The sequence below is a fragment of the Aulonocara sp. 'chitande type north' Nkhata Bay genome, linkage group LG17 (assembly GCF_057382095.1).
Source record: "Aulonocara sp. 'chitande type north' Nkhata Bay isolate Kocher_YH1m ecotype deep benthic linkage group LG17, A_spYH_male_GT1.1, whole genome shotgun sequence".
NCBI lineage: Eukaryota > Metazoa > Chordata > Actinopteri > Cichliformes > Cichlidae > Aulonocara > Aulonocara sp. 'chitande type north' Nkhata Bay.
In genome coordinates this window covers 11,554,966-11,574,168 of record NC_141360.1, presented here as the reverse complement: position 1 = coordinate 11,574,168, position 19,203 = coordinate 11,554,966, and the positions used below count along the sequence as shown (strand labels likewise).

Sequence of the window (19,203 nt, the reverse complement as noted above, 5' to 3'; positions counted from 1 at the left end):
ATCTCGTGTCAATGTAATTCAGATGTAACTTTAGAAAACTTAAGCCATGCTGCTCTTTGTAGAGAGAAGGGGCTTTCACCCAGCAACCTTTCCAAACCAGCCATACTTGCTCAGTCTTTGTCTCGTGTCCTAAACTATGAGCTTTAGCGTGCTAACTGAGGATGTAGCTGAGATGTAGCTCTTGGGATTTTTGAAATTTCTCTAAACAATGCACGGTCTGACCTTGAGGTGAATTTGCAGGGATGTTCACTCCTAGGAATATTGTGTTATTGGGTTAATATACACCTGAATATTCCAGATCAAAAAACTGCCAGAACATCTGCTTTATAGCATTTCTGACATTTGCTGATATCAGTTAATCAAGTTTATGTGATTAACATCCCCCTCTTAATTCCTATGAATATGTTAAGGGTGTACTTTTTGTGAAATTCTTCTATATCACATGACTTAAACTTTCTTATAGATCTCTTGGCCTATGTATATTGTTAGTATTTCAGATACCCCCAGTTTTCCAAACAAAGAAATATTCATATAATTATAGGACAGAGTAGGTTAATAATTTTGGAAACTGAAATCTCAGTAACCCAGTTCACACTGTCATAATTCTCAGAGAGTAAACCGGAAGCTTTGACAGGCTTCTAAAGCCTGAATAGAGCAGAGCCATCCTCTCTATCTGTGACAAACCACTGAACCCCGACCAGTTTAACTGATCCTTTCTAGAGCTGAGTTCTCCCGTGCTCTTATCTGTAGGAGTGTGTTGATGTGACTGTGTCATGATAATGAAGTTAGGGCCACAGAAGCCTGTCTCAGTGACTGAGTGATCGCCTGCGGGTCTTCTGCCACCACCCTCATTCATCACAGTGATGATAGTTTTCTCTCCCTCTCTTCCCTCCCTCTTTCCCTCCCTCTCTCTTATTCACCATCTTTCCATCTGTCTCTCTTTCTCCATTCCCAGTCTCCTCATTTGCATTTGTACCCTTTCTGCTGTTCATTAACACTTGATAAATGCCGCTGTGCAAAAAGGTTTCCTTGAAGTCATTTACTGAGTGAGTCATGAATATTTCCTCCACCCCTGCTCAACCCCCACCACACCCATCATACACAGTCATTTTCTGACTGTACGGCTGAAACACAGTTTTAATGCAGGTCATCTGTCAGACACCCACTCCTTATTATCTGTTACCTCTATAGATGTGGCACAGTCCTCGACAGCAGCACCTAATTTCAGCCCTGAGATATGTGAAACCTTTGAGGACACCCAGTAGATTGGTGTACTGACACTATGTATGTCTTCCGGCCTCTCATTCACCCCACATTTGTGGGGCAGGGCCAGAGGGGTGGCTGATGCATGGTACAGACCTCGGAATGGCCAGAGTCAGAAGTAAAACCTTTCTAAATATCCTTGATGAAAGACTGGACAGACTTAATGAATACTGGGATGTATAATGACCCTGAACTAGAAGTAGGACTATGAGAATATGAGGATTTTCACAGCATGATTATGGTGGTGCATTCATAAACATGACAATACTGACAATAAAAATGAATTTTAAAGAAAGGAGATTATGCGGTGCTTCATGGATGAAGAGATTTGGTGAAGGGATAATATGAACAGAGTGACTGAAGGGCAGATGTTAAACACATATGAAATCAGAACACACTGCAAACTTTCAGCTACCAGAATCACCAACAAAACATACAGCAGATGTTAAAAAACACCCAGAAACTATCTTTTTAAATGTAAAAACCGTAATCCATGAATACCCTAAATAAAGCAAATGGTAAAATTGTTACTTCAAACATCTAGAAATGATCATAAAGCTAAAAAAGAGCAGCAAATTTAAGTTGTTTATTCAGACTGTGCACATAGCACAGACATCACTGTGAGTAGCAGAGTTTAACACAGCAGCTACTGATAGCTAAGAGCTTTCCAGAGAGTGATGAAAGTAAGTCTTTAATCTTAACTCTATTTTATATGATCATACGGCCATTTGTAGGGGTGCAACGATACACAAAATTCACGGTTCGGTTCGATACTTTGGTGTCACGGTTCGATATTTTTTTGATACAAAAAAAATGTTCATGCCTTTTTAATTTGTCATTTATTAAAATTATAAATATATATTTTAACTCAAAAGTACAGGTTTTAAATTTTAGGTTGCTGAAACAAAAAAGTAATAAAAAATATATATATTGTGGCATGCAGAGGAAACTTTACAAAGAAGCTCACAGAGAGAGATTGTTATTCAACCCCAAGCTGGTAGGGGGAGCTCTTTATTACAACACACACTGATGCTACACTGTGCTTCGAGGGTCATCAACATCATAACAGAACTCACCCATGGTTGCATTCATTCTATAAAACAACAACTGTAAGTGCCTTTGAACCACAGTACAAACACAACATTCAGGATAACAGTTAAAAGTAGTGTAACCATAAACAACAAAACAAGAACATCCAAACAGCAGCACACGTCCCAAGGCATGATGGGAGAGAACTAGCCGCTCCCCCAACACGCCACACAGCCCCCACCTGAGTGGTTAGCTGTCCCCAGCAACCGGCATGTCCATAGCAAAGTCTCTGAGGTGTTGGGGAAGGCGACGGCTTCGTTGAGGACGTTCTGTGGGTCCCCCAGCTGCCTCCGAGGCCAGGTTGGGGGCCTGCAGTTGAAGCTGGGACCCTGACGTCTCCCTGGATGGACTCAAGGGCTGATAGGGTGCCAGGCGATCGCGATGGAGTACGACCACCCTGTTCCGTTTGACCAGCCGCACCCTGTAGACCACGTCGGACAGCCTCTCAAGAACAGTGCAGGGTCCAACCCACTGGCTCATCAGTTTGGGAGAAAGCCCTTTCTTCCTCTCCGGGCTGTAGACCCACACATGCTGACCGGGCGAAAGTCCTTCCCCCTTGCAGCGGGTATCATAAGCTCGCTTCTGCCGGGAACCTGCATCTCGGAGAGCCTGCCTGGTCAACTGATGCACCGCTCGGAGCCGGGCGAGAAGGTTGTGGAGGTAGTCCAACCCGGGGTCCCCGCACACTTCCGGCCCGGGGGGAGATCCAAACACCAAGTCCACTGGGGTACGAAGCTCATGACCGAACATCAAGGCCGCTGGAGTGCACTTAGTAGACTCCTGGACTGCAGAACGGTAGGCCATTAGGACCAGGGGAAGGTGTTGATCCCAGTCACGCTGCTGGTGGGAGGTCAGGATAGCAAGCTGGGTGGCCAGGGTGCGGTTGAAGCGTTCCACCAACCCATCGCTTTGGGGGTGCAGTGGCGTCGTCCGGGTCTTCCTGATACCCAGCCGCTGACAGACCTCCTTGAACACCGCAGCCTCAAAATTCCGGCCCTGGTCGCTGTGCAGTTCCTCTGGTACCCCGAACCGGCAGAACATCTCGTTGACCAGACGCTCAGCAGTGGTAACAGCACTCTGGTCAGGGACTGCATAGGCCTCAGGCCACTTAGTGAAGTAGTCCATGGCAACCAGGACGTAGCGGTTCCCCTGGCCAGTGGTGGGGAAGGGTCCCAGGATGTCCACACCAACCCGCTCCATGGGAGCCCCCACCTGATACTGCTGCAAGGGGGCATGAGAGCATTGGGAAGGCCCTTTCTGAGCCGTGCAGGCATCACACCGATGGACATGGAGCTCTACGTCCTGGCGACACCCGGGCCAGTAGAACCGAGACCGGAGTCGCCGCAGAGTCTTGGTAACTCCAAAGTGTCCTGCCCCCGCTGCACCATGAACCAGCTGGAGCACCCTGGACCGCAACTGTTGAGGTACCACGAGCTGGAAGACCTCACGGTGACCCCCGGGAGCCTGCCAGCGGCGATAGAGGAGGCCGTTTCGGTTTGTGAGGTTGGCCCATTGGGAGTAGAGAGCCTTGGTCTCGAGGTCCAGTGCAGATACCTCTGGCCATGATGGTCTCTGACCGGCTCCAATCCAACACTGAACCTGGGAAAGGGCAGGGTCCTGGTTCTGGTTGTGTTGCAGCTGTTGGGGATCCATGGCCTCCAGACCCTCAGTATCCCCCGCGGCGGACTGGACCTGAAGACTGCTACAATGCCCACCTGGAACAGAGTCATTCTCAGGGCCGCCCTGTGGTGACGCGATCACTGAAGTCATGCCCTCCCGGTCCTCCAAGCGTTGGCAGTACCTGCACTGTTTTTCCTCACAAGGGCGTCGGGAGAGGGCATCTGCATTGGTGTGGAGACGTCCCACCCGGTGACGGACCTCAAAGTGGTAATCTTGCAACGTCTCCAACCACCGGGCTAGCTGTCCCTCCGGTTCTTTAAAGCTGAGCAGCCAAGTGATGGACGCATGGTCTGTGTGCAGGAGGAACTTCTTCCCGTAGAGGTAGGGTCTGAAATGGCGGAGACCCAGGATGATGGCCAGCAGCTCTCGACGGGTGACACAATAGTTCCTCTCCGGTCTGCTGAGGGAATGGCTGTAGTAGGAGATGACCCGCTCCCCCTCAGGGCCTTCCTGCGACAGTACAGCCCCCACCCCTGTTTTGCTGGCATCGGTGTCCACGACAAAAGGGAGCTGCAGGTCTGGGTAGGCTAGCACCGGTGCCTCAACCAGTGCAGATCGGAGCCGATCAAATGCCACGGCACTGTCCTCACTCCAATGGAACTCCCGGCCCTTCTGTGTGAGCCAGTGCAGGGGGCTTGCAATGGTAGCAAAGTCCTTGACGAAACGCCGGTAGTATGATGCCAGGCCAAGGAAACTCCGCAACTCAGCAATGTTGCCCGGAATGGGCCAGTCTTTCACAGCGGCCACCTTCGCAGGGTCAGTGGAAACCCCTGCTCCGCTCACAACGTGACCCAAGAAGGTCGTCTCCTTTCGGAAGAGATGGCACTTTTTGGGGTGGAGGCGAAGGCCAGCCTGGCGGATAGCGTGGAAAACAGCAGTCAGGTTAGCCAAGGCTTTCTCGAAGTCTGTCGCGTGGACGAGGAGGTCATCCAGGTAGACCACACAGCGGTCGCGGGGGATGTCAGCCAGAACCCTCTCCATTAGGCGCTCGAATGTGGCTGGGGCATTGCAGAGGCCGAAGGGCATCACCTTAAACTGCCACAGTCCCTGGCCAATGGAGAAAGGAGTCTTTGGGCGGGCCTCTGGCGTCAGCTCTACCTGCCAGTAGCCACTGCGCAAATCGAGGGAACTGAACCAGCAGGACCCAGCAATGTCGTCGAGGGCATCGTCAATCCGGGGCAATGGGTAGGAGTCCTTGCGTGTGATGCTGTTGAGTAGACGATAGTCGACACAAAACCGCCAGGTACCATCCTTTTTCCGAACCAGTACAGCCGGGGCTGCCCAGGGGCTGTTTGAGGGTTCGATGATGCCCGCCTCTGCCATTTCCCTGAACTTCTGCTCTGCTGCGGCACGCTTGGCAAGGGGAAGGCGACGAGGGCGGAGGCGGATGGGCCGTGCAGCCCCAGTGTCAATGTCGTGTTGTACCAGGCTGGTTTGCATGCAGTCCTCATCCTTGGCTGCAAAGATGTCGGCAAACAAGTCGAGTATCTCTCGCAGCTGCCGTCGCTGATCAGCCTGGAGACCCTCGCAGCTCCTCTGGTATAGGTCCTCGACAGCTTGCTTGGTCTCTGCAGACAGTTGCGGTACTGCTGGTGAAGGGGAGGCCCCTTCCCCCGCCAGCGGCGACAGGTCCTCAGGCTTCCTGACGCTGGCTGAAAAGGTGGAGGCAGGCAGCGGGACTTCCGTTGTGGTGTGGAGCTTCACAGCCTCCGTGCCCAGGTAAAGGATTGCTCGGGACACGTCCACTGTGGCCTCCCATTTGGCTAGCAGGTCCAGGCCAATGATGCATTGGTCCTGGATGCTGGCTAGCCAGAACTGGTGGTCCACGGTGCAGTTAGCAACAGTCACCGGGAGGGATCTTTCCCCCTTAACTTTGGCACGCTCCCCCGTGACTGTGGTGATGTGGAGCTGAATAGGCTGCCAACCCTGCGGTATTGGGCCATCAGAACCAGGGAGGACTCCAGCCTGTACTAAGGAGAGCGTGGATCCAGTGTCTATCAGGGCTCTACAGGTGGTGCCAGCAAGGTCACAGTCCAGATACAGTCCCCGTGTCTGGCCGAGCCGCCCAACCCGCAAGTGTGATTCGGAGGACAGAGTGGTGGCAGGGGGCAGTTCCTCCGTTGTGCCACCCCGCCTTAGTTTAACGGCAGCTGGGGTGCCAGGCTTTGTGGGCTTGGTGCTGGACAGTAGCGTGTAATGTGGCCTGGTTCTCCGCACCGATGGCAGTTACCCCTGGATTGGCCTCCTGCTCGCCTATTCCCTCGCCGAGATCGCCAGGGTGGTGTGTTAGTGGTTTGGCGGGCCTCCTCCGCCTGGTCGCTCCTTTCGTAGTCCGTTTGGCGTACTTGGTGACTTATGCCAGGGCTGCGTGCACCTGGGCTGAGCACATGCTCCACTCTTTCGGCCTCAGTTAGAGCTGCCGCCAGGGTTTCTGGTGCATGCAGACGGATGTGCTCTTGTAGTCTTTTTGGCTGGAGACCCCGGACAAAAGCCTGGAGAGCAAGCTCTTCTTGTGCTGCAGCATCAAAAGCAGGGTACCCTCTACGTGCATAAAGACGTAGGTCAGCAGCATAGGCACCCAGACTCTCCTCTTGTCTCCGTGGGCGGTTAGCAAGTTTATCTCGGGCATCATCTGCATGTGTACGGAGGCCAAACCTGCTCTGCATTGCTCTGGCAACAGCAGGCCAACTTAAACGCTCTTCTGGCTGAAGATCTGTGAGGATCTGCAGGGCCCTGCCTTCCAAGGCGAGGGCAACTTGGACAGCTGTCTCCTCTGTTGACCAACCGTTTAGCTGAGCAGCCAGCTGTACCTGGATAAGGTAGGTCTCTGGAGTTGCCTCCCCATTATAGCGTGGCAGCTTCATGCTCCCCCGGACAGGAGCCCCTGATGGCAGCGGCGGCTGCACTTGGTCCTGGAGACAGTTGGCGTTGTCCCCCTCGGCTGCCAACAATGAGGGTGTGCTGCTCCCAGGCATCACCATGAGTGGAGGCTGGCTGGTCGCTCGTGGTCTTGGAGCCTGCAGCATGCCTTGACGGCTCCGACAGCTCCCCAGCGGGCGGGGGTGTGAGGCTCCATCTGGTAAGCCCCACAGGTCTTCCCCTGGCTGGCTTGCTGCTGCCCGGGGATCTCCCCGCTTCTTTGATTGTGCTCCATTCACTGCTTCCAGGTGAGTGATAAGCTCCTCAATCTTCCTCAGCTCCTCTTCCTCTTTCAGCATAGTGGCCATGCTCTTGGAATCCCACTTCTGACACCAATGTGGCATGCAGAGGAAACTTTACAAAGAAGCTCACAGAGAGAGATTGTTATTCAACCCCAAGCTGGTAGGGGGAGCTCTTTATTACAACACACACTGATGCTACACTGTGCTTCGAGGGTCATCAACAGCATAACAGAACTCACCCATGGTTGCATTCATTCTATAAAACAACAACTGTAAGTGCCTTTGAACCACAGTACAAACACAACATTCAGGATAACAGTTAAAAGTAGTGTAACCATAAACAACAAAACAAGAACATCCAAACAGCAGCACACGTCCCAAGGCATGATGGGAGAGAACTAGCCGCTCCCCCAACACGCCACAATATATATCTCAGGACTCACAAAATTTCAAAATCCCTGGTAGCCCTTCGGCCCGAAATAAATTTAAGCAGCCCGAATAAAAAAGAGAGCAATTTTTGGATTGATGTTTTGTTTCCTGATTTGTTTCCTTTACAATATTATACATTAAAGTATAATATTGTATAATTATATAATATTAACTTCTTATCTTGTGCGCGTTTTTTATTTTGACAGCGAATGCGCACCTGCGGACCACTTATGTGCACCCCTGGTTATATAGCTTGTCATATTGCAGCCACAGAAATTCTTTTGTCCATGAAACCATAAAGCTGCACTTTCTTTTTGCCTTATAGTCTGATTTGTCATAACTTTTCTGTTTTGTGGTCACTTCTTCACCCTGACCTGTCTTATTTGGCTCAGCAGAACTAAAATATATATCCTGCTGCTTTTACACACGCACTCACATAACGCTCAGCGATTCTCTGCGCGATCAACCTCTCACATGTTTAAGCTTGCTGCAGGAGATTTCACTTGTCATGTTTGCATAGTGCTGCCGGTGGCATGGTGGTTAGCACTGTTGCCGCACAGGCTGGGGTCTTTCTGTGTGGAGTTAGCATGTTCTCCCCGTGTTTGCGTGGGTTCCCTCCGGGTACTCCGGCTTCCTCCCACCGTCCAAAGACATGCAGCTTGTGGGGATAGGTTAATTGGATAATCCAAATTGTCACTAGGTGTGAATGTGCGAATGAATGTGAGTGCGAATGGTTGTCTGTCCCTGTGTGTTGGCCCTGCGACAGACTGGCGACCTGTCCAGGGTGTACCCTGCCTCTCACCCTATGACAGCTGGGATAGGCTCCAGCGCCCCCGGGGGGGCGAAAAAGGATACGCGGAAGCGAATGGATGGATGGATGTTTGCATAGTAAGCTAGCGATTGATAAGACGATGTCAGAGGAATTGGTGCGCAAATTATCGTCACTCACCAATCAGTGCTGACGCTCTCTATACAGAGTTCGTGCGATTGCAAAGTGAAAGCAAAAAACAAGCGCAAATTCAAATGCGATTTCAATATGTCACATATTGACAGTGGCTCACCGATGCCAATGACATAATTACCCAGCTACATTTCCAAAAGAATGCAAAAGCATTGACATATATTTTTCCTTCCTATGATAGCCCGACGGGCAGGGCAGAGATAAATTTTGCTAGCCCGACTGGAAAAACCGCAAAATCACTAGCCCGACGTCCCGGGGCTAGCGATTTTGCGAGCCCTGTATCTGATTGAGGAATCACTCATCTTTGGAAAAGAGAGTTTATTACAGAGAAATGGCTTTTTCCAAAATAAAAGCTATACTATATGCTTCTTCCAGGCTATATTCTCAGCAGCATATTAAACATATTAGGTCCCCATAGGGAGAATCATGTGCTAACAGCTGTCTAAATGACTCGGTAAAGTTTGTAGCATGCCTGCTTGTTGTTTTTGTCTGCTTCCACTTGTCTTTTTCACTAGGATGATGTCGGAGTAAATGTGCAGTCATATTCCTTGTGTTCCCACTAGTGCTGTCAGCGTTAATCTCGTTGAAATGACGATAACGCCACAACATGGCAAATCTCCGTTAACGAGCTACCACGGATCGCCCCGTGCCTGGGGCTGGACGGCCAACACGTTAACAAGCTAACTGCGCTAACACACTAGTTCCCACCCCATGTAATTGAGCATTGCGTGGCACATCCAACATACTGTTTTACTTTCGTCCATGACGCGCTTACCTTCAGGGTCATATGTCACATGAAAACCAAAATAGTTCCAAATGCCACATCTGAATGACGGTGGGGGAGGTTCAATTTGCCATGTTGCAAGGAAAGCTTAACTTCTGTCTCGCTAGCTTGCCCTGAACTTAGTGAATCTGCGTTCGACTACTCCGCCTAGGCTGCACTGTCGAGCGCAGATCCACTGAGCGCTCAACACAGTGTAACAAACCTTTTGGGTTATAGCACCACTAGGGGGGGTTGCCCAACTATTGTAGTAGCTATGGGGGTCTCCTAGTGGGTGTGTGAGTTGTTAGCGGCAGCCATTCCATGCTGCTCATGTTCCATGCTCCAAGAAAGCACCTTACTTACTGTTGTGACAAGCTGGCGCTGGCGGTACCAATCCCCGCGTATGTAGGTTCGGACGAGTACAGCCGAGGAGACCTGGTTTATAAAGTGTAATGTTGCTGACGGCGAATAAAGGTCTGTTATTGGATTTAACCGACTGGCTCCGTGTTATCCGGCTAACCTCCACACCACATGCCCGCTGGACCGGCTAGCCGCTCCTTCCTCGCCAGACTGCTGTTACAACAGACAGCACCATCAGAAGGAAAGTTGATAAAACAAATTAAAAATTTTGTATTGTTCGATACATATGCGTACCGAACCGAAAGCACTGTATCGAACGGTTCAGTATCATTGCACCCCTAGCCATTTGTTATGTGATATGCATTTTTCATTATTAATTATCACTTGTATAGACAGTACTGGTACAGTGCTTAACCAGTTTGTTTGAACATCTATCATGAAAACAAGAAAACAAATATTTTAGAAATTTGTCAAAAACTTCTTTAAAACTAAAAATAAATCATATGTTGTTGTTTATTAGGCTAAACTGAATTCACACATTTTAGACCCAGATTTGAGCCGACACACTGCCAATACAAAATTATCAAGCATAACACACAACCAATAAAACTATGTTTTCTGTAGAAGAATGCAAGTGCATGACTGTAATTTGTTGTTTTAATCGAAAAATGATAACATGCTCTGATTTATTTTTATGTAGCTTTTTTGTAAAACAGCAAATTTGAAAAACTCTTATTAATAACAATTATTTTATTTTAGCATTAAAACTATTTCCGTTAAGGAGCTTGTGCAAAATGGTGGATTAAGCATTAAAGAAACCTACCACCAATAATTATCAGTATTGTTAAGTTAGAGGAGCTGTTACATAAATATGATATTGGGTGGAAGTCTAAGCACCGTTTAAGCACTGTATATTTCAACACCCATCCCACAAAGCTAGAATTTAGAAAACTTCTCAAATTATGAAAAATAAATAAATTCTGGAGCAAAGCTGCACCAGGAGACATATCACAAACTCAAAAGATCTTATAAAAAGTTAAAACTCCTCCTAAATAGACACCAAACAACCACCAAGATGCAAATCAAATCTAGATAATGCTTACCCACATTTCACCCAACTGTCACATGCCCATAGCAAACGTTATTTGTCATATTGGTCAGGAGAAAACCAAGGAAGAAAGCAGGTCTCAAATTCCAACATTATAGATAATTTTTTCTCAGGTGATTTCTGTTTAAAATAATAAGATGATCCCAGTTTGCTTTTTGTCCTTTCTGTTTTTCGTTTCCAACTAAAAACAAGGATTTTCAAACCACTTTGTTTTATTCAACTGATCATATGAAATTTGGGTTTGTGGACTATGACAGAACCTGGCCCCCAATGTGAAAATACAAATTTAATTCAGAGAACATGGCTAGATCATTTCTAAAGTCTTGTGTGTCAGTGGTCTGTTTTTAAAAAGAACTTTTACTGGCTAAGTTTTTTTCCCCCTTTTTCTGCCTGTTACTGCTCTTTCTCCTCATGTGCCCTCATTTTGCACTTTGCAGGAGCCATTAGTCTAAAGTACGGTCTCTCATGCATTAACCATTGGCTCCCATTAGATCTGCCATCTCTCACGAAGGAAGAGCCGAGGTGTTGGGAGACAGAGTGAGTGCAGGGCCCTGATGCTTTTACAACAACCCTAAAGAAGGCAAGTCATCTTGTCCTTATTAGCATCCTACTCAGTCATACCTTCAGCAAAAGTTAGCATCTTCCAAAAGGGGGTTTTCATATTAGCAGTAACAAGGGGAACAAGATGACACACACTTTCATGAACCTAATGACTCGTATGCTAATTGTGATTGGTTGATTTGCTGCATCGCTGCCAGATGGAGTGCTGATTGAGGCTTTTTGATGTTGGGAGTATAAATTTTAAAATGTAATCACATCAAAAAATGACCTTCGCCATTCTGCACCTGTTTCCTCAGTCATTAGCAAAGTGTTTTGATGGTTTACTCTGTGTAAATAATTTATATCATCACTCCAGCCATATCTCCCTACACTGCAAGGAGGATATTTGCAGACAAAGGTGAACGTTAGCTTACTGCTATGTTTTTTTTTTTTTTTTTTTGGGGGGGGGGGTCCAATGCATAGCTTTGCTGTCTGAAAGATTATTTCTACATGTATCTGTAGAAATCTACCTTAACAGTGGTTTTCAATGGAAAGCCAGCTCCATGGCCACAAGGCTGAACTCAAATTTTAGCAAGGACAGAAGCGGGGGGAAACAAACAAAACAAGGTTTCAAGCATGGGGTCTCTTTGTACTATGTTGATTTTCTTTTCTATATATACATGATGATTTCTGACATCTGACAATTAGATCTCCATTGTGGTCCTGCTGATTGTATTTGCAGCAGGTATCAATTAGCCCCAATTAGATTTGACACAGTTGCTATTAAATTAAGTGCAGGTGACTGCCTGTATTTTACTAAATTGTTATATTGTAATTACTCATTTAAATCATTTGCTTAAACACTAGCGCTGGCAAACACTGTTTTGTCTGTTCATTGTCCCAGTCAGATGCTGTTTAACAAAATTCCTTTGTGTGGATCAACATACAAAACCTGAGTGCTGTATTTTTTTAATTAAAAATAAATAAATGAATCTTATGAGTGTTAGTCACATTTGGCATCCACTGCCTTCTTATGTTAAACTTAGATAACATTTATATTTCTTAATTAAAGTCATTCTAGCTGCGGTGTGTTCATAATTGTCCCTGCTGTTAAGCTGTAGATGCATTTTGTCCATGTCTGTAACTTCAAACCAGTTAACAACAGACCTACAGAGATACGTTTGTCCTGCTGCTAATTTGTGAAGTGAGACAAATAGCAACATCAAATCTAGACGTGGTGAAGGATTTAGTTTTAACAGTCACCACACAGGGGCAGTTGTTGCTCAGGTGATAGAGCAGGTTGAATTTTAATCCGAGGTCAGTGTGTTGAACCTCTGCTCCTTCACTTGTCAAATATTCTTGGGCAAGATACTCAAGGCAAGTTGTCCCTGATTGATCAAAATCACAGTTTTCTTTCAAACATCACCACCAGCATGATTAACTTTTCCATCTGTGTTTTCATAGAGCAGCAGCCGGAGAGCTACACCCATACTCACAGAAGCTGAGGTAAACAGATGAGGACAAAACGATTAGTCTCTCATTTGAAATTTAAAGTTTTTCTCAAAATTTTCCTAGGTGCTTTTTCAACTGAACAAGGAATTTAAAACACAGTATTTCTAAACAAAGCAGTTTTCTTTAGAGAGGATCAATTATTCTCTTATACACAATAACAGAAAAAACATTTCAGAATAAAACAAAAATGACCAGTGTCAAAATTATTAGCCCACAAATAACTGAACAAACTGGTGCTGCGCAATGATGTGCTTTAACTTTGCAATGCCCAAAGCTAATAAAATCTATTTACAGCTGAGGGCTATCTTTCAATTTAGACATAATATAAAAACCTAAGCAAAAGTTTGAGCTGTCACTTGATAAGGACCATGGAAAAAACAAAACAAATCATTTCAGACTTAAGATAAAGAATCGTTGATGCTCACAAAGCAGAAGATGGATGTACAAAGTTATAAGAGCATTTCTAAGTGTCAAGAACTGCAGTAAGAAGTATCATCAAGGTATTTAAATAGAATAGAATTCAACTTTATTGTCATTGCACATGTCACAGGTACAAGACAACAAAATGCAGTTTGCATCCATCCAGAAGTGCTTCAGCCATGATATAGATATATTACAAATATATATTAGCAATAATATAGATATGTGAGTATATTACAGAAATGGGTCTATTATGGTATCTTATAATGTACACGCTATGAAGTATGTTATGAATATGCTATAACTATAAGTATGTACAGGCTGTAGTGAGTACAAGCTATGTACAGGCTATGAACAGGATAAATATGAAAAACTATACAGAATATGAAATAAAAAAAACTATACAGAAATATGAGATATACAGCTATACAGAAATGTGAACTATGCAGGTTATAAACAGTTGTAGAATTAAAAATTATTGTATTGTACACAATGATTATTTACACAGAATTATACAGTAGTGCAGTTAAGATAAGTGACATATGTGGATAATTTCTACACAGACTATATAAAGTGCTAGTGGTTGTGAGTGGTGGTTCAGTCCATGTTATTATTGTGTGTATGAGGGTACAGTTGTCCATTGTGTGTGTAGGTGGTTGTGGGTGTGTGTATGTCCAGTCCATATGTTAACGTGGGTCAGATGTCAGGAGGTTCAGGAGTCTGACAGCTGTGGGGAAGAAGCTGTTCCGGTACCTGGTGATCTTAGTCCGGAGGCTCCTGTAGCGCCTCCCAGAGGGCAGGAGGGTCAGGAGTCCATGTGATGGGTGACTGGGTTCTTTGATGATTTTCCCAGCCCTTTTCAGACACACTTCCTGTAGATGTCCTTTATGGCAGGAAGTGGTGCTCCGGCGATGCGTTGGGCAGTTTTCACAACCTTCTGCAATGCCTTCCGGTTCGAGGCAGAGCAGTTCCCGTACCAGACTGTTATAATAATAATAATAATAATAATAATAATGGATTGGATTTATATAGCACTTTTCAAGGCACCCAAAGCGCTTTACAATGCCACTATTCATTCACTCTCGCATTCATACACTGGTGGAGGCAAGCTACGGTTGTAGCCACAGCTGCCCTGGGGCAGACTGACAGAAGCGAGGCTGCCATTTCGCGCCATCGGCCCCTCTGGCCAACACCAGTAGGCAAATAGGGTAAAGTGTCTTGCCCAAGGACACAACGACCAGGACAGAGAGCCAGGGGATCGAACCGGCGACCTTCCGGTTACAGATACGATTCCCAACCCCCTGAGCCACGGTCGCCACCTTAGCCACAGTCGCCACCTCGCCAACCTTATACAGTTGGTCAGGATACTCTCGATGGTGCAGCGATAGCAGTTCACCAGGATGTCTGAGGACAGGTGGTTCTTCCTCAGAGTCCTCAAGAAGAAGAGGCGCTGGTGAGCCTTCTTGACCAGCTTGGAGCAGTTGGTCATCCAGATGAGGTCCTCGGAGATGTGGACTCCCAGGAACTTGAAGCTGCTCACACGCTCCACAGTTGTCCCCTTAATGTAGATGGGTGGATGTGGGTCAGCATTCCTCCGGTAGTCCACGATGAGCTCCTTGGTCTTCTCAGTGTTAAGCAGCAGGTTGTTTGTGTCGCACCACTCAGCCAGATGATCCACCTCCTCCCTGTAGGTGGCCTCATCGTTGTCACTGATGAGGCTAATCACCGTGGAGTCATCTGCAAACTTAATGATGGTGTTAGAACCATCGGCAGGTCTGCAGTCGTGGGTGAAGAGGGAGTAGAGGAAAGGGCTCATCACACAGCCTTGTGATTGTAGATGAGCAGCGGTTATCCAGCCGGACATATTGGGGCCGGTTGGTCAGGAAATCCAGTAACCATTTGCACATGAGGGAACTGATGCCCAGGTCTATCAGTTTCCTGATGAGTTGTGAGGGGTGGATTGTATTGAATGCTGAACTGAAGTCTATAAACAGCATTCTGGCGTAGGTGTTGTTGTTGTCCAGGTGTGAGAGGACAGAGTGCAGTGCGATGGAGACTGCATCCTCTGTGCTCCTGTTCTGGCGGTATGTGAATTGGTGGGGGTCCAGGGTGAGGGGAAGACAGGATTTGAAGTGTGCTAGGACCAGCTGCTCTAAGCACTTTATGATGATGGGGGTGAGTGCTACTGGGCGGTAGTCATTGAGGCTAGATAGGTTGGAGTTTTTGGGTATCGGGACGATGGAGGTAGATTTGAAGCAGGCCGGTACCACGGCGTGGGCCAAGGACAGGTTGAATATGTCTGTCAGCACTCCTGCAAGCTCTTCAGAACATGCTCTGAGAACACGCCCGGGGATGCCATCAGGACCTGCAGCCTTGTGAACATTGATCCTGCTCAGCACCATTCCTACATCAGTGGGGGAGAGAGTCAGAGGTTGGTGGTCTGGCGTCATGTCTGCTTTGGTTGTGATTGTGGGGTTCCCTCGCACAAAACAAGCATCCACGCCCAGTGGCGCATCTGCGTCTGACAGGGAGAAAAACAGAGGGCACCGTGCCGTAGGCGAAGAGATCTATGGCAGCCCGGCCGTATCTCTGCCAAATCTGCTCCACCACCTGTGGGTGAAGCCTCCATTCTCCGAACAGTGGATTTCCTCTGGACAGGAGGTCCACCCCCCTGTTCAGAATTCCTGGCACGTGAGTTGCCCGAAGGGAGAGGAGCCGAGTGCTGCTCCACACAATTATTTCCCTGGCTAACCTGTGTAGCTGCCGGGAACGGGTGCCGCCCTGGCGGTTGATATAAGCAACTACAGTGGAGTTGTCTGTTTTCACTAAAATATGTTGTCCCCGGAGATACGGCAGAAAATGCCGTAAGGCTAGGAGCACTGCGCGGAGCTCCAACACATTTATGTGATTCAGAGCGAGTCTCTCTGACCAAACGCCATTCACTGCTCTGCCCATCATAGTTGCACCCCAACCTGACAGGGATGCATCTGTGGTCAGCGTCACCCTGGATGATACTGCCCCGAGAGGTACCCCCACAGCGAGAGGTGTCGGGCTCCTCCAAGGCCGGAAAGCCACGATACACGGCTGCGTTATTTTTACACCACGACTGAGATGTCGGCGAGGGCACAGCTGCAGAGAAGCGACCCACAGCTGAAAATCTCTCATCATAAGCAGCCCCAAATGTACCACCGATATCACCGAGGCCATGAGGCCGAAGAGGCGGAGACAGAGTCGGAACCGCACGACTTTCCCCAGCTGAAAACGGGAAAGACAGTGAGTGTAGGACGATAAGAGATGGAGTCTATTCTGAGCCCCAGATACTCTGTAAATTGTGCGGGTTCCAAGTGGCTCTTTTCCAGGTTGATTGTGGACTGCTCCCCTGGAGGAGCGAAGAATGAGATCATTAACCACGCAGATTTCATCCCAGAGGGCTGGGTTCAGGGAACCCGCGTCAAGCTGACGGCAGATGTCTTCCAGAATTTCTGCCTGATAGCAGTGTGACTGCATTAAGTGAGCATACTGACTGTGCAGCATATTTGTACATCCTTTGATAAATAGATGCCGTGAGGTGATCTATCTTGTTGGGCAAAGAAATGCTAGAAGAAGCTGAGATTGCCCTGCGGTTAGGGTGAAGGTGATACGCCACTGAAGGCTCCACTGCTGGGGGTTCGGTCAGCCCCAGTTCACCCATCCCCTGGATCTCAAGCTTAGAGCAGCCCTTGGTCGGAAGCTTGCTTTTAAAAGGGCTTGACCAATAGCGACTCATTTCTTTCATGCAGGCCGGGACTGCTGGCAGAAGCTGCTTCGATGGCGGCAAGGCTGGTGGGAGCCTCTTGCCGTCATACAGATTGCGTTCTGCACCTTCGGCATCCTGGGCGGCTAGCCATGGGATGCCTAGCTTGGCAGCAGCCCATTTGCAGACCTCGTACAAATTGCTGTCCACCGGGGGTGCAACTTCAGCCCCACTCGGTGGCCTGGACTGCTGGGGAGGAAAAGTTCCTCATCCATGTCCTCCAGGTCGAGGAGGTCGGAGTCGGCATCGCCCTCCGCATCCTCGTTTTGATCGAGGAGGTCCTTGAACGATGGTGGCATGAGCGGGGACTCTTCCTCCATCATGTCCGCCCAGCTTGTGGAGGCTCGCGGATGACGGATATCGCTCGTAGCAGTAGCAGCCGACAGGCAGGGGTCCCGACTGTTCGTTACTGCTACTCTCAGCCTCCTTTTCAGGACTTTCTCTGGCATCAAAGAACAATGTGGGCATCCCTGAGGGTCCGCCAGTGAAGCCTGAGCATGCTTGGCACCCATACAGACGATCCACATTGGATGAGGGTCCCTGCCCGAGATGGTGGCACCGCATGATGCGGGGCACGGGCGGGATGCAGCCTCTTTGGCCTTCGGCTCCGACCTTTTGACGGGAGTAGGAGCCATAGACATGGTTAGCAGAAAGGGGTGAGACTAGGCTACACCAGGGCTCGTCTCGACACGTTAGCCCGTAAGTAGCTAGGACAAGCAGTGGGTGTTAAATCCGATCTAGTCGCCGCGGGAGTCAGCTCGCCGTGACACGTTAGCTGCACTCCGCTAGCCAATATTGTTATCAACTTAATGCTAACCGAACCCTAGGTCGACCAACAAGCTAATGCTAGTGAGACACTAATGTGGTTCGTGGCCTGCTAACAAGTTAATGCTAGCCGGACACTGATTGAACAGCTCGCTGTAACACGTTAGCCCAAGTCACACAACATCGGCTACCTCGCTAACTAAAACCAGGAACCAATGGGACAGCTCGCCTGACGCGGTTGCTGTTCCACAGTGCAACTCTAAGTACACTTCTTTCGAAGGACTTACTCAGCACAATCCAAACTGGAACCGGAAAAACTGCATTTGGCGACGAACTCCTACACGGGACGCCTGAGAACTGCTAAGCAGCTAATCAAGTTAGCCTAGATGCGCTGAGGGAGCTCAAAGTAGTTTCTCACGGGAAGAAAGCGAGAATGAGTTAGGAGGAGCTGGTCGGCCGTGTTAGTTTGAGAGGGCGGAGCCCTGAGCACGGCTCAACAGGTCTGTCATAGACAGACGTGGTGTCATTGGAGCTTCCGTAGTTGGTCACGCCGAGGCGATTCCCATAGTGAAACACCGAGCAAAGTTAGAAAAAGAACTGGGAATTTTGTCAAGGTGGAAGATTTCACGAAGAAAGAAGGCAGGAAAACTAGGTCTGGGTCATCGCTTTGTCTCCCAACATGACAAGGATCTAAAATATACATCACATCTGCCATTAAAACTAGGAGTGGCTGTAGCTCAGGTGGTAGAGGAGGTCACCTACTAAAAGTTGGTAGCTCAATCCCCATGTGCTCTGTCTGCATGCCAAATATCCTTGGGCAAGATGCTAACCCCTTATGCATCCCACCAGGTGTGTGTGAATGTGAGATAGAAAGCACTTACACGGGAAAACCATGGAAAACATGTATGTGTGAATGGGGCAAGTTGTAAAAAGAAGAATACCCACACTGAGGGCACAAAGCGCTGACTTGAATCCAATTGAAAATATGTGTGGTGAAGTTTTTACTAGAAGGAAGTCAAATCTGGAGCAGCCCGAGAGACTCACCAAACAAGAACAGGCTGAGATTGCAAAGGAGATAAGTGTGATATTTGCTGACAATACTTCATAGCAAGTGTGCAGGCTGTTACCCAACAAAAACAATACACTTTTGGCTATTAGCATCAGGGGAGCTAATAATTCTGACCCTGGTAGTTTTTGTTTTTTGTGTTCTGTCCTCATCTGTAATACACACAAAGTTATGTCTATTTTCCTGCTTGGAATTGACTTCATGATCAAAGCTTTGCAAAAATATTACTTCAACTCAGTGAAACCTGCAATAAACAGGAGCTTATGAAGGAACCCATTTCCATCTCCATTACC

At 47.9% G+C, this 19,203-nt stretch overlaps 1 pseudogene; it reads right to left on the bottom strand.

The window, feature by feature from the left end:
* Positions 1-15,695: 15,695 nt before the first annotated feature.
* On the bottom strand, positions 15,696-17,720 carry LOC147309705 (uncharacterized; annotated as a pseudogene).
* Between the last annotated feature and the right edge of the window lie 1,483 nt (positions 17,721-19,203).